The sequence below is a fragment of the Coffea eugenioides genome, unplaced genomic scaffold (genome assembly GCF_003713205.1).
Source record: "Coffea eugenioides isolate CCC68of unplaced genomic scaffold, Ceug_1.0 ScVebR1_3525;HRSCAF=4751, whole genome shotgun sequence".
In the NCBI taxonomy this organism is placed as follows: Eukaryota; Viridiplantae; Streptophyta; class Magnoliopsida; order Gentianales; family Rubiaceae; genus Coffea; species Coffea eugenioides.
In genome coordinates, this window is record NW_020864110.1 from 39,821 (window position 1) to 49,100 (window position 9,280).

Consider the following 9,280-nt stretch of genomic DNA (forward strand, 5'->3'; position numbering starts at 1 on the left):
CATAAAGAGCTTAAAGAACCAGCTCTTTAAGGCTTTTCGATAAGGCCCAATAAGTAATAAAATACTCAACGCCTAACAACTACTAAACTAGGTAGTCCTTAAACAACTACCAACTAAGCTAACAAGTATGAGATCATTCCTTCACTTCAAACGTGCAAGTGAACAAAGTAACTTCATGGTCCATCAAGTCTTCAAACCTAGCTTGCTCCCTGCTTGTATGGTGAATGATCAAGGCTCGTAAAGCTTCCTTCACCTTCTTGGTTCTTGATCTTGTCATCGGACCACCAATATTGATCAAAGGGTCCTTGACCCAAGGTTGAAGTTGTTGCGCACCCGTACTTGCATCAGCTGATATGGACAAAAGTTTTGTTTTGACCATTCCAAAGCAAATCCAATGTGGCAAGGTTGGTTGTAATCAGCACTGGCTCAGGAAATAAGACAAGTATGGGGCCCGCATTTTGCCCATTCACAAACGAAAACGGCTTTGAATTGCACAATCGGGGCTTTGTAAATGCATATCCAGGAGCACTTTTAGTGGTAAGCACAAGCGTGGGTGCGTAGATACAAGTAGCTTGATATCGTACTAAAAGGCCTCACGACATATGAATGGAATTTTACCATTTCCGACGAACAAAACCCAGGAAGGAATTTATTTCAAAACAAATCCAAGTACAAAAATACAAGTTGTTACACATCGTGCATGAAACGCATGATGTGCAAGTACCCCATTGTAACATCACTTGATTATTTCTTCTACTAGAATTAAAGCATCTTATTACACACGAGAAACATGAGATATGCATTCGTTTGGATATATCCACCGCACCCCATATCCAGTTACATGTGTAGGGAGGAAGTAACTACTTCGCCTTCCTTGTATTTGCCATGGAGATTTTGATTCATCTAATGTCTCCGTCTTCGCAACGCGGCATGCATTTGATTGGCCATTTCTTCTCTCATTCCCTTCCATTCTTCAATTTCTTGCGGGGACGTCAATGGTTGTATCTGTGGATATGGAGGAGCTCCACCTTCGCCTTCGAATAGCACATCATCTTGTTCATACATCATGAAGTGATCATCCGAAGGCTAATTTTTCCTAAGAAAATTGTGTAGTGCACAACATGCAATTACCACATTGATTTGTGTTTGCATAAATGAATATGGAACCGGCCCCCTTAAATAGGCAAATCGTTGCTTCAATACACCGAAAGAGCGTTCAATTACATTACGAAGTTGAGAGTGACGAGTATTAAATAGCTCTTTCGGTCATTGGGCTCGACCACGTCCTTGTCCAACACTTGTGTTACGTCCTCCCTTGAACGGCGCTAAAAACCCAGGCTGCATCTTATAAGCCGCGTCAACCAAGTAGAACTTACCTACATGATTTCACTTTGAAATTTAGTAGTATATGTATATATATATTCCACTTTCTAGTAAAAAAAAAGAGTATACCATCCTGTCATAAATTTCACCTCAATATATATGTCGATAGGCATGGCGCACAAATAACACACAGCTCTGATCTTACCTTGTGGGGGAAATGGGAAGTCGGTGTGCATTCTCATTGCACTTTCTAACACTCGTGCATCGTGTGCGCTACCTTCCCATCCGGCATAGACATAAATGAATCGCATATCATGGTCACATACAGCTAATATGTTTGGCTTTGAGTCCCATGCCTATTTGTGTAGGCCATCTGCTCTATTGAGGGAACTGAAGCTGGGATATGTGTGCCGTCCAAAGCACCTAAACAGTCCTGCATTTTTAAAATACAAATTGGATGTTTATAAATGTTTATGTTTATGACCATTAAGTATTAAAATAAAGAAACATAAATTGCCCCAGGAAGAATATGCTTCTCCTTCAACATAGGTGTTCATGTGCTAGAGTGGTCCGAGGAGCATTCACTATTTCGAATTAGGTGATAAAAGATTGAATTTCCGACAAATGGACCAAAAAGTCACAAAAAATGGTTGGAACATATGTAATTAGGATGAAATTCGTATTCAAGTGTTCAATGTGAAAAAAGTGCAAAAATAGTTGAGAAATGCGAGTTGGGACATGTGTTACCTTGAACCAAGGATAGTACTTTGTGCTATACCGTATTTTTGGATGCACTTCATCACTTTGTTTGGGACGAATAATTCGTTGTGCAAATCGACATAACCCCAACAGCACTTCTGCTACATTTCTATGGATGGTTTCCGTTGAATGTTGGAATCTTTCGGCTACTACACGAGTTCGCGTGCTATGACTTAACATAACTAAAGTCATGGCTAGCAATTCCTCGATCGTCACATGCTTGTGTGGATTTTACGGGACATAGTTATTGCCTACCAGAACTTCACAAAGCCTCAAGAAATTGTCAACAGTAATCCGACAGTTCTCTAAAATACGGAGTGGGTGACCTGTTATTAACTCTTGAACCCACTTCCAACCAGGCATGTCAGAATTGCGACAAGGTATTTTGATAAGAGGACCATCGTAAAATTCTGCTTCCAGTGAAAAAAGTAGCATAGCGGCACTGTTAAGAATAGCCTCTTCGTCTTCTGCAGAGCGTGAGGTAGAAGAGGAGGAAGCGAAGTACGGATTGAAGTTAGCCATTGTGGAATTCCGGAATAATTGAAGCTAATCAAAGAGACGAATAGTTCTTAGGGGAAAGACAATGGGGGAAAATAATTGAACAATTTGGAGTGGTCGTAATGTGGCAATCGATGAAAATGTGAAATCTGAGTGTATAGATGGGATATGTGGAGTAATACAGGGCAGGGCTTTAAATAGAGGGGAAGAGCTCAATGCCTTTTGGTAGTAGGCACCACCTACCAGTCGGTATGAAATGTTTATGCATTTTCGCTTAATTTGAATTTTCATGATACATAGTAGTGAAAGTAGATTCTATGACATATTTAAAATCCATTGATGGAGGCGTGCTTAGCTTTTGCATTCCACTGAATATTTGGATATGTGGACGTAAGTTTAACCGACAACAGGATGTGGACGTAAGTTGAACGAGGAGATCTTTGAAAATCCAATGAAGGAAAGTAGTAGTGGTGGATCACATAAATTGATAGCATTTGGCTCTGTATTCTCTGCAAATGCATATGTTCACGTAGTGGGGATGAAAAGAGCTAACTTTCAAGATTCCCATGAGATAGATTATGCCGCAATTGATGTGCTAGTGATTTGATATTTGAAATAGATTCCCACGAACTAGATTCCAAGATTCCCACGAGATAGATTATGACGCAATTGATTAAAGTAGTCATGTGCTAGTATTTAAAGTAGATTCCAAGATTCTCACGAGATAGATTTCGCTTTTCATGTGCTAGTCATATTTGAAATAGATTCGCACGAACTAGATTCGGGCCTTGACCATTATCGTCCCCTAAATTGTTTCATATAGAATTGTCAATCTTTTTAGGAGAGGTGTTCCACTACTTCTACTTAATTGTATGCCTTACCGTTGGAGAGAAATATAAAAAATGCACATGAAAGAACCAAGCATGCATGAACCAGAAATGGTGCAAGGAATATTTGATTTCCCATCCTGTCCCTGAACCAAGTAAAATGTCCTAAAGTCATGGATAACACACAGTATCCATCTTCAATTCAGTAGCAATCCCTGAACCAAGCATACTAAGGACTATTTACAATCCCAATATAAAATTAAAGCGATGAAAGACACAAGAACACAAAAAATAAGCCTCCAGACAGCCATGTAAATTATCAACTCTGTTCTCAACTCAAAGCCTTCTTAATTATTAAAGCATACGATACCTTTAATTCGGTTAAATCAATTTAGGGACAACATATAAAGAACCACCACTATAACATCCCACAAAATCTGGTGGTAAATAACAAACCGCAATAACATGCCACCAAACACTACTGGTGGTCAATAATAAGCAAACGTTTGAAATACTTTTAGTCTTACAAATAGCTATTATAACAGAAATAGAGAGATACGACAATTTGACAACCACAACCAAGTTCTGCCCAAGAGGATCCTCACTTCGGCACGATCTTCGGCACAATGAACAACTCAATCCATGCCATCTGCTCGTCCTCACTGAAGCTAAGGAATAAGGCACGAAACTCGTCATCCAACAACTCCTTCAAGAGATACATGCTCAAAGTCCTCTCCAACTTCAGACCTTGCACTACTTTCTTGGCAACTTGAAGAGAATACTTCTCATTCGCTTCTCTTTCTTCAGAACATATGGAGGAAAATCTGTTGAAGTTGCTCAGTGCCTCTTGGTAGTTATCCGAACCCGACTTTCGGGACTTGGTTCCTCTTGAGCCTTCCTTCTCATCACTATAGCCAGCTGAACCAATTGGTCGTTTGCCAGGATTTCTAGGAACAGGACTTCCATCATCATCAGAAGTTCTGTTCGAATTGGCTGGATTGATGACAGAACTGGAAGCCAAGCCTTTCCCTTTGGTGTTCGGATCAGCCCTACGTCTACGGACACGAGGAGGAACAAATTGGGGTGGAGATTGAGCCGAAGATTGAGCGCGATTGCTGTCCATCACCTCATCCCACAAAATCCACAAATCAGCACTATGTGGGTATTGGAAGTCCGCATACTGATGATCCAGCTTTCACTCACAACAGGATTGACATAGTTTATTAGCTAAAAGCTCAAAATAGATAAGAATTCAGAAATAATAATCAACACTTCGCTAAGCTATTCGAGTAAAACTAACAGTAATAAAGGAAAAAACTTCTTATGAAAATCGAAAACTAAAAAAATAATCAACACCGTTACTTGATATTTAACACTTTGGGATAATGAACTAGGCCCTTAGTAGGAGATAATCAACACCGTTACTTGATCAAACTCTAAATCCAACCAGAACGACTTCTGAAAATTGTATACAGACACTTGAATGAAGACAGACACATAAGCAAACAGGCCCAACTTTATGAAAAAAAATGAAAAGAACCACGAGTCTGGATAGTCATGTAAATAAGCAGCAAGTAGGCGGAGTTGGCGAAAGTAAACTTGAAGAGATCACTGCACACTATACCTGCCACAAATATCCCCATTGCTCTGCTCCGGCCACAAAGCATCGGTGTTCCTCGTCCCATCCGATCCCAATCTCTGGCTTGGAACTATCACCGCGAAGGTGTGTGAACAACCTCCATTTCTCCACCACTCGATAGTACTTCGACTGGGATTGAGTTCCTGTGCAGACAACCCCGCATTCTTGAGTCAGGTATGCTGCCATTGCCATGTGGTTTGCCAGTGTGCTCCTAGTTGCCTCCCACTTCCTACTTTTCTGCCATTCAACATACGTCCGCATATACAGCTCTTCTTCCCAGTCTTGCCAGTGCTTCTTTTCGGACATCTATGCATGAGCATAAAGGGATAATCAATCACATTAATAAGTTAGAGTGGGAAACAGACATAGGGTGGTGGCGTTTCAGTGGATTTTGAACAATGGTTGGCTCACCTCAAAGTAGTTAATTAGGCTTTCTTCAAAGTCGTTGGAGTCACCGCAAGATTGGGCACTGAGAGACGTAGTCAAGCTAGACGGGGATTCTAATACAGAATGAATGTTAAGCTACTACACTTGACTAACTGAGATGCATAGCTGAAATGGATGGAAATATGCTACAAGAATGGTGAAACCAATATGCCATTCTCTTACCAGATGATGAACTTAATTTTGTCCTTTTGACACTGGGCATTTACTTACTTTCGGGTTGTCTATGATTATCGTATAACTCGTGTACGTTCAGCTGTGGAAAACCCTGGTCACAAATGAAGAACCGTCCACATTCAACATAAAGTTGAAACACAGAAACATGACAAGATTAGTCTTTGTCAACTGTAAAAACCTAAAATAGCTAAGAGACTTTCCTATGCACATTCATCACCAGCATAGCTCACGCAATAAACATTTAGTGAAATTCTGCCAAAAAACCACAAAGTAAACTAGGCAATCAAATGACCAAACAGACGCAAATTATGGCAATAGACATGCACATAAATTCTGGCTAATAACAAATGCCTCACGACCAAAGATGAAATTTGAAATACCAGCACCACAAATATTTAAATTCTCCAACTTAAATTACACGAGCGGAAAACAAGTGAGCATAGCTTGTTAAACTTCTCCAGTAACATTTATGGGGGAAAACCTTCCTCCCTGTGGACCACAAGGTGATTCTCACTAACTCGCAACTCAAATGGATGACTTGTTAAACTTAATTTGAAAACGGCATCATAAATGAAGAAAACCCAAATACTCTAAATGCGTAGGTTTTTTTTTCATTTGATCACAAATGTTAAGATGGCCAAATTAAATTGCGGATTATCCCGACATTCCTCACCAAAGAGATCATGGTCGTGCATTTCTTACTAAATTCGGGCATTCAATATAGTAGTAGTGAATTACTAACTGAATTCACTCATCATGAAATTGCATTCTCATTAAGCATAGCCGTGTTACCTTCGCCGCACTGGATATGGAGAGTAATACAAGCTTCCCTTCGGCCTGAGGGAGCTTCCAGATTTCCCTTCAATTCCCAAACGCAGCTGCAAAGCTAGCTGCAATTGGATTTTTGGAGCTCAAAACCCTGAATATTAGCTAAAGTATCCAAGGCTCCCAACTTCCACTTGCTTTAAGGTCAGTGATTTATACACGATCGCCTCAACTGAAAATTGAGCAGATATATGACGCAATTGGGGTAATAAGTTGCTACCAGTATGCCCTTGAAAGAAGATAAATGAGGGTTCTATTGCCTTGATGGGAGATGACAGACACAAAGCAAGAGGAAGAGGACGAAAATGAGGGGAATAAATTCTGTGCAGGGAGGAAGATAGACATGCAGCTTTACCTTTACTTTTACTCTTCACAGGAAGCTTGACAACGGTAAAAAAAAAAAGGCACTGTTCAACCACCTAACTGATGTTTGAGCTCAACAGGAGCTCCACATGCGATCCGACAATTTACAGTGTTAGCCTTTCCACGTGGTTACGGTGGGCCCAATTGACCCCGTAAGCTTTCCACCCTGGCACCATCTTAAACCCGTACAGAACTCAATTTTTTGAGTTATTTCAGTTCCTGTCCAAACATTTTTATGTGCCATTATTTGGAAAAAAAGCAAGAAAACGGCCTATCCAAACACTCCCATCGATATTTCTCCTCTTTACTTAATTTTCCAAATAAGTGATTGATATAGTTGATAAAAGATTATACTCCTCCTTTGATTATTTTTATATAATTTTCTATGAGGGAAAATCTATTTATTTTCTTATTAAAAATAAAAAATAAAAAATAAATAAAAAAGAAAAGAATGTAAATAAAAATTGTTCTACTCCAATGATTCTTGTACCGAGTAACCGAGGGTTGATATCTACAAATGTCGACATTGGCGTAAAAAAGTGCTTGAATTACGAGTATGCATAACAATTTAAATAAGTGAAATATTGAGCAATCGGGAATCTTTACCTAAAAGTGTCGATTTTCGCGTCAAAAAGCATTTTCACTATTTAAGTAAAATCAAGTAAGAAAAAGTCTCTCTTAGTTGTAAAATTTTGAGAAAAAGATGATTATAGGAGGAGGAAGGCTATAAATTGACTATGTAAGTTGCTTATTTATGAATTAGGTTAGGATGAGAGATTAAGTTGAATTTGTTAAAATTAGGGCATAATTATCTTTTCTTTACTTGATATTATGAGTATTTAGTACAATTTGAACAATGACATAATGATTGGTTTCCAAGTCATGAGAAATTAAATTCGACAAAAGTACATGTATTGTTTCACCTCTTGAATCATTGAAAAAGATTATGTGTGAATTGCTTGAGGACATGCAATGATTCAAGTGTGGGGAAATTTGATAAGTGAATACTTAACGTACATTTTGTACAAGTTTGGCATGAACTTTTGTTATGTTTTGAGATGATTAAAACCATATTTGAACTCTTTTTGGTGCTAATTGCTTAAGTGTTGTTTGAGTAATCAAACTTGTTAAATGAGTGGATTAATGCTTTATTCTGTGATATTTTGAAGGATATTGATATGGGAACTTCATGTACGAGATAAAGAAAAAGCAAGGATCATTTGGAGGATAAAGTACAAAAGAAACTAGGAGCGAAAATGAAGAAAAAAAAGGAAGGAATTGAAAATCTAGAAATTGATCATAGGGATCCGAGCCCGGATCCGTGTGCAACAAGAGTTATCCGAGCCCTCATCTGTACTTCTGGAGTAGTGGATCCGAGGTCAATCGATCCGCGCTCGGATCCATGGGAGAAAGGCCTCGGATCAGCCTTGATCCGAGCTCGGATCATACTGAACCCCTTGGATTCAGAGCTCGGATCTGCCTCTCTCCTCTGCAAGTGGCACAACCAGTTTTCTTACTTTTCACACTACTTTTCAGCTATCTTTGATGAGAAAATTTGGTGGCACATGCTTCTGAAGCAAAAAGAAGGATAAAATGATTTATTGTCAAGTCAAAATTGAGAATCATGAGAAGGTGGAAAAGAAACTTTTCCACCATCTTTTATACAGAGCAACAAAGGGAGGAGAGACATCATCATATAGTAGCTAGCATTCTTTCTTGTAGACATTTTTCTCTCTAGCTAGAAAAACTTGCAAGAGCACTTGGAGACTTCATCTTGTAATCATCTAGTGCAAATTATAGCAGAAATTGGAGGGCTGCACCATTAACTTGGCTAAGCTTTTCTTTATCCTTCTTGTACTTGTAACTTGTGATGTTTTTCATTAATGAAGTTATGAGTTTAATTGTTATATCATTCATGAGTAGCTAAATTTCTATATCTAGGGAGTAGATGAAACTTATGGCCAAATGATATGAATTGAATGTGATTTACACTTGTTGTATCTTGTATTAACTTGTCTACTTGTACATGCTTGATTACTTGTTGTTATTTGATCACCAATAGCAAGTTTATAGTTGTATTACTCATTGAGAAATGGTAAAAACAATGGAATAACATGAGTAGAGCTTGAGTTGTAAGTTCATGAGAATAGACATACATTCAAGTGGATGAAATCTGCATTTCATGCATGAACAAGAACAGAGTTAGTTATTTACCAAGAGCTTAGGAAAAACTAACTTGTTCTGAGATCATTATTATCTTGAGAATGAGATTTTGGTAATTTTGGAAATGAATCCCTAGTTAAACAAGAGTAGTAACAAGTGTTAAATTCATTCATTTGAATCTTTTGTACCATATGTGGAATTTACATCCCTAGATTCAGTTCTTTAGTGAAATTTCTCCATTTGTATCTTGCATTTAGTAGAT

The 9,280-nt window shown here is 38.5% G+C and overlaps 1 long non-coding RNA gene across 1 annotated transcript; it reads right to left on the reverse strand.

Moving 5' to 3' along the window:
- Positions 1–649: 649 nt before the first annotated feature.
- Positions 650–2,579, reverse strand: LOC113758041. Its single transcript, XR_003466555.1, has 3 exons — positions 2,071–2,579; positions 1,529–1,756; positions 650–1,376 (listed from the first exon to the last, which is right to left on the reverse strand). It is a non-coding gene; the product is annotated as an uncharacterized LOC113758041 (long non-coding RNA).
- Between the last annotated feature and the right edge of the window lie 6,701 nt (positions 2,580–9,280).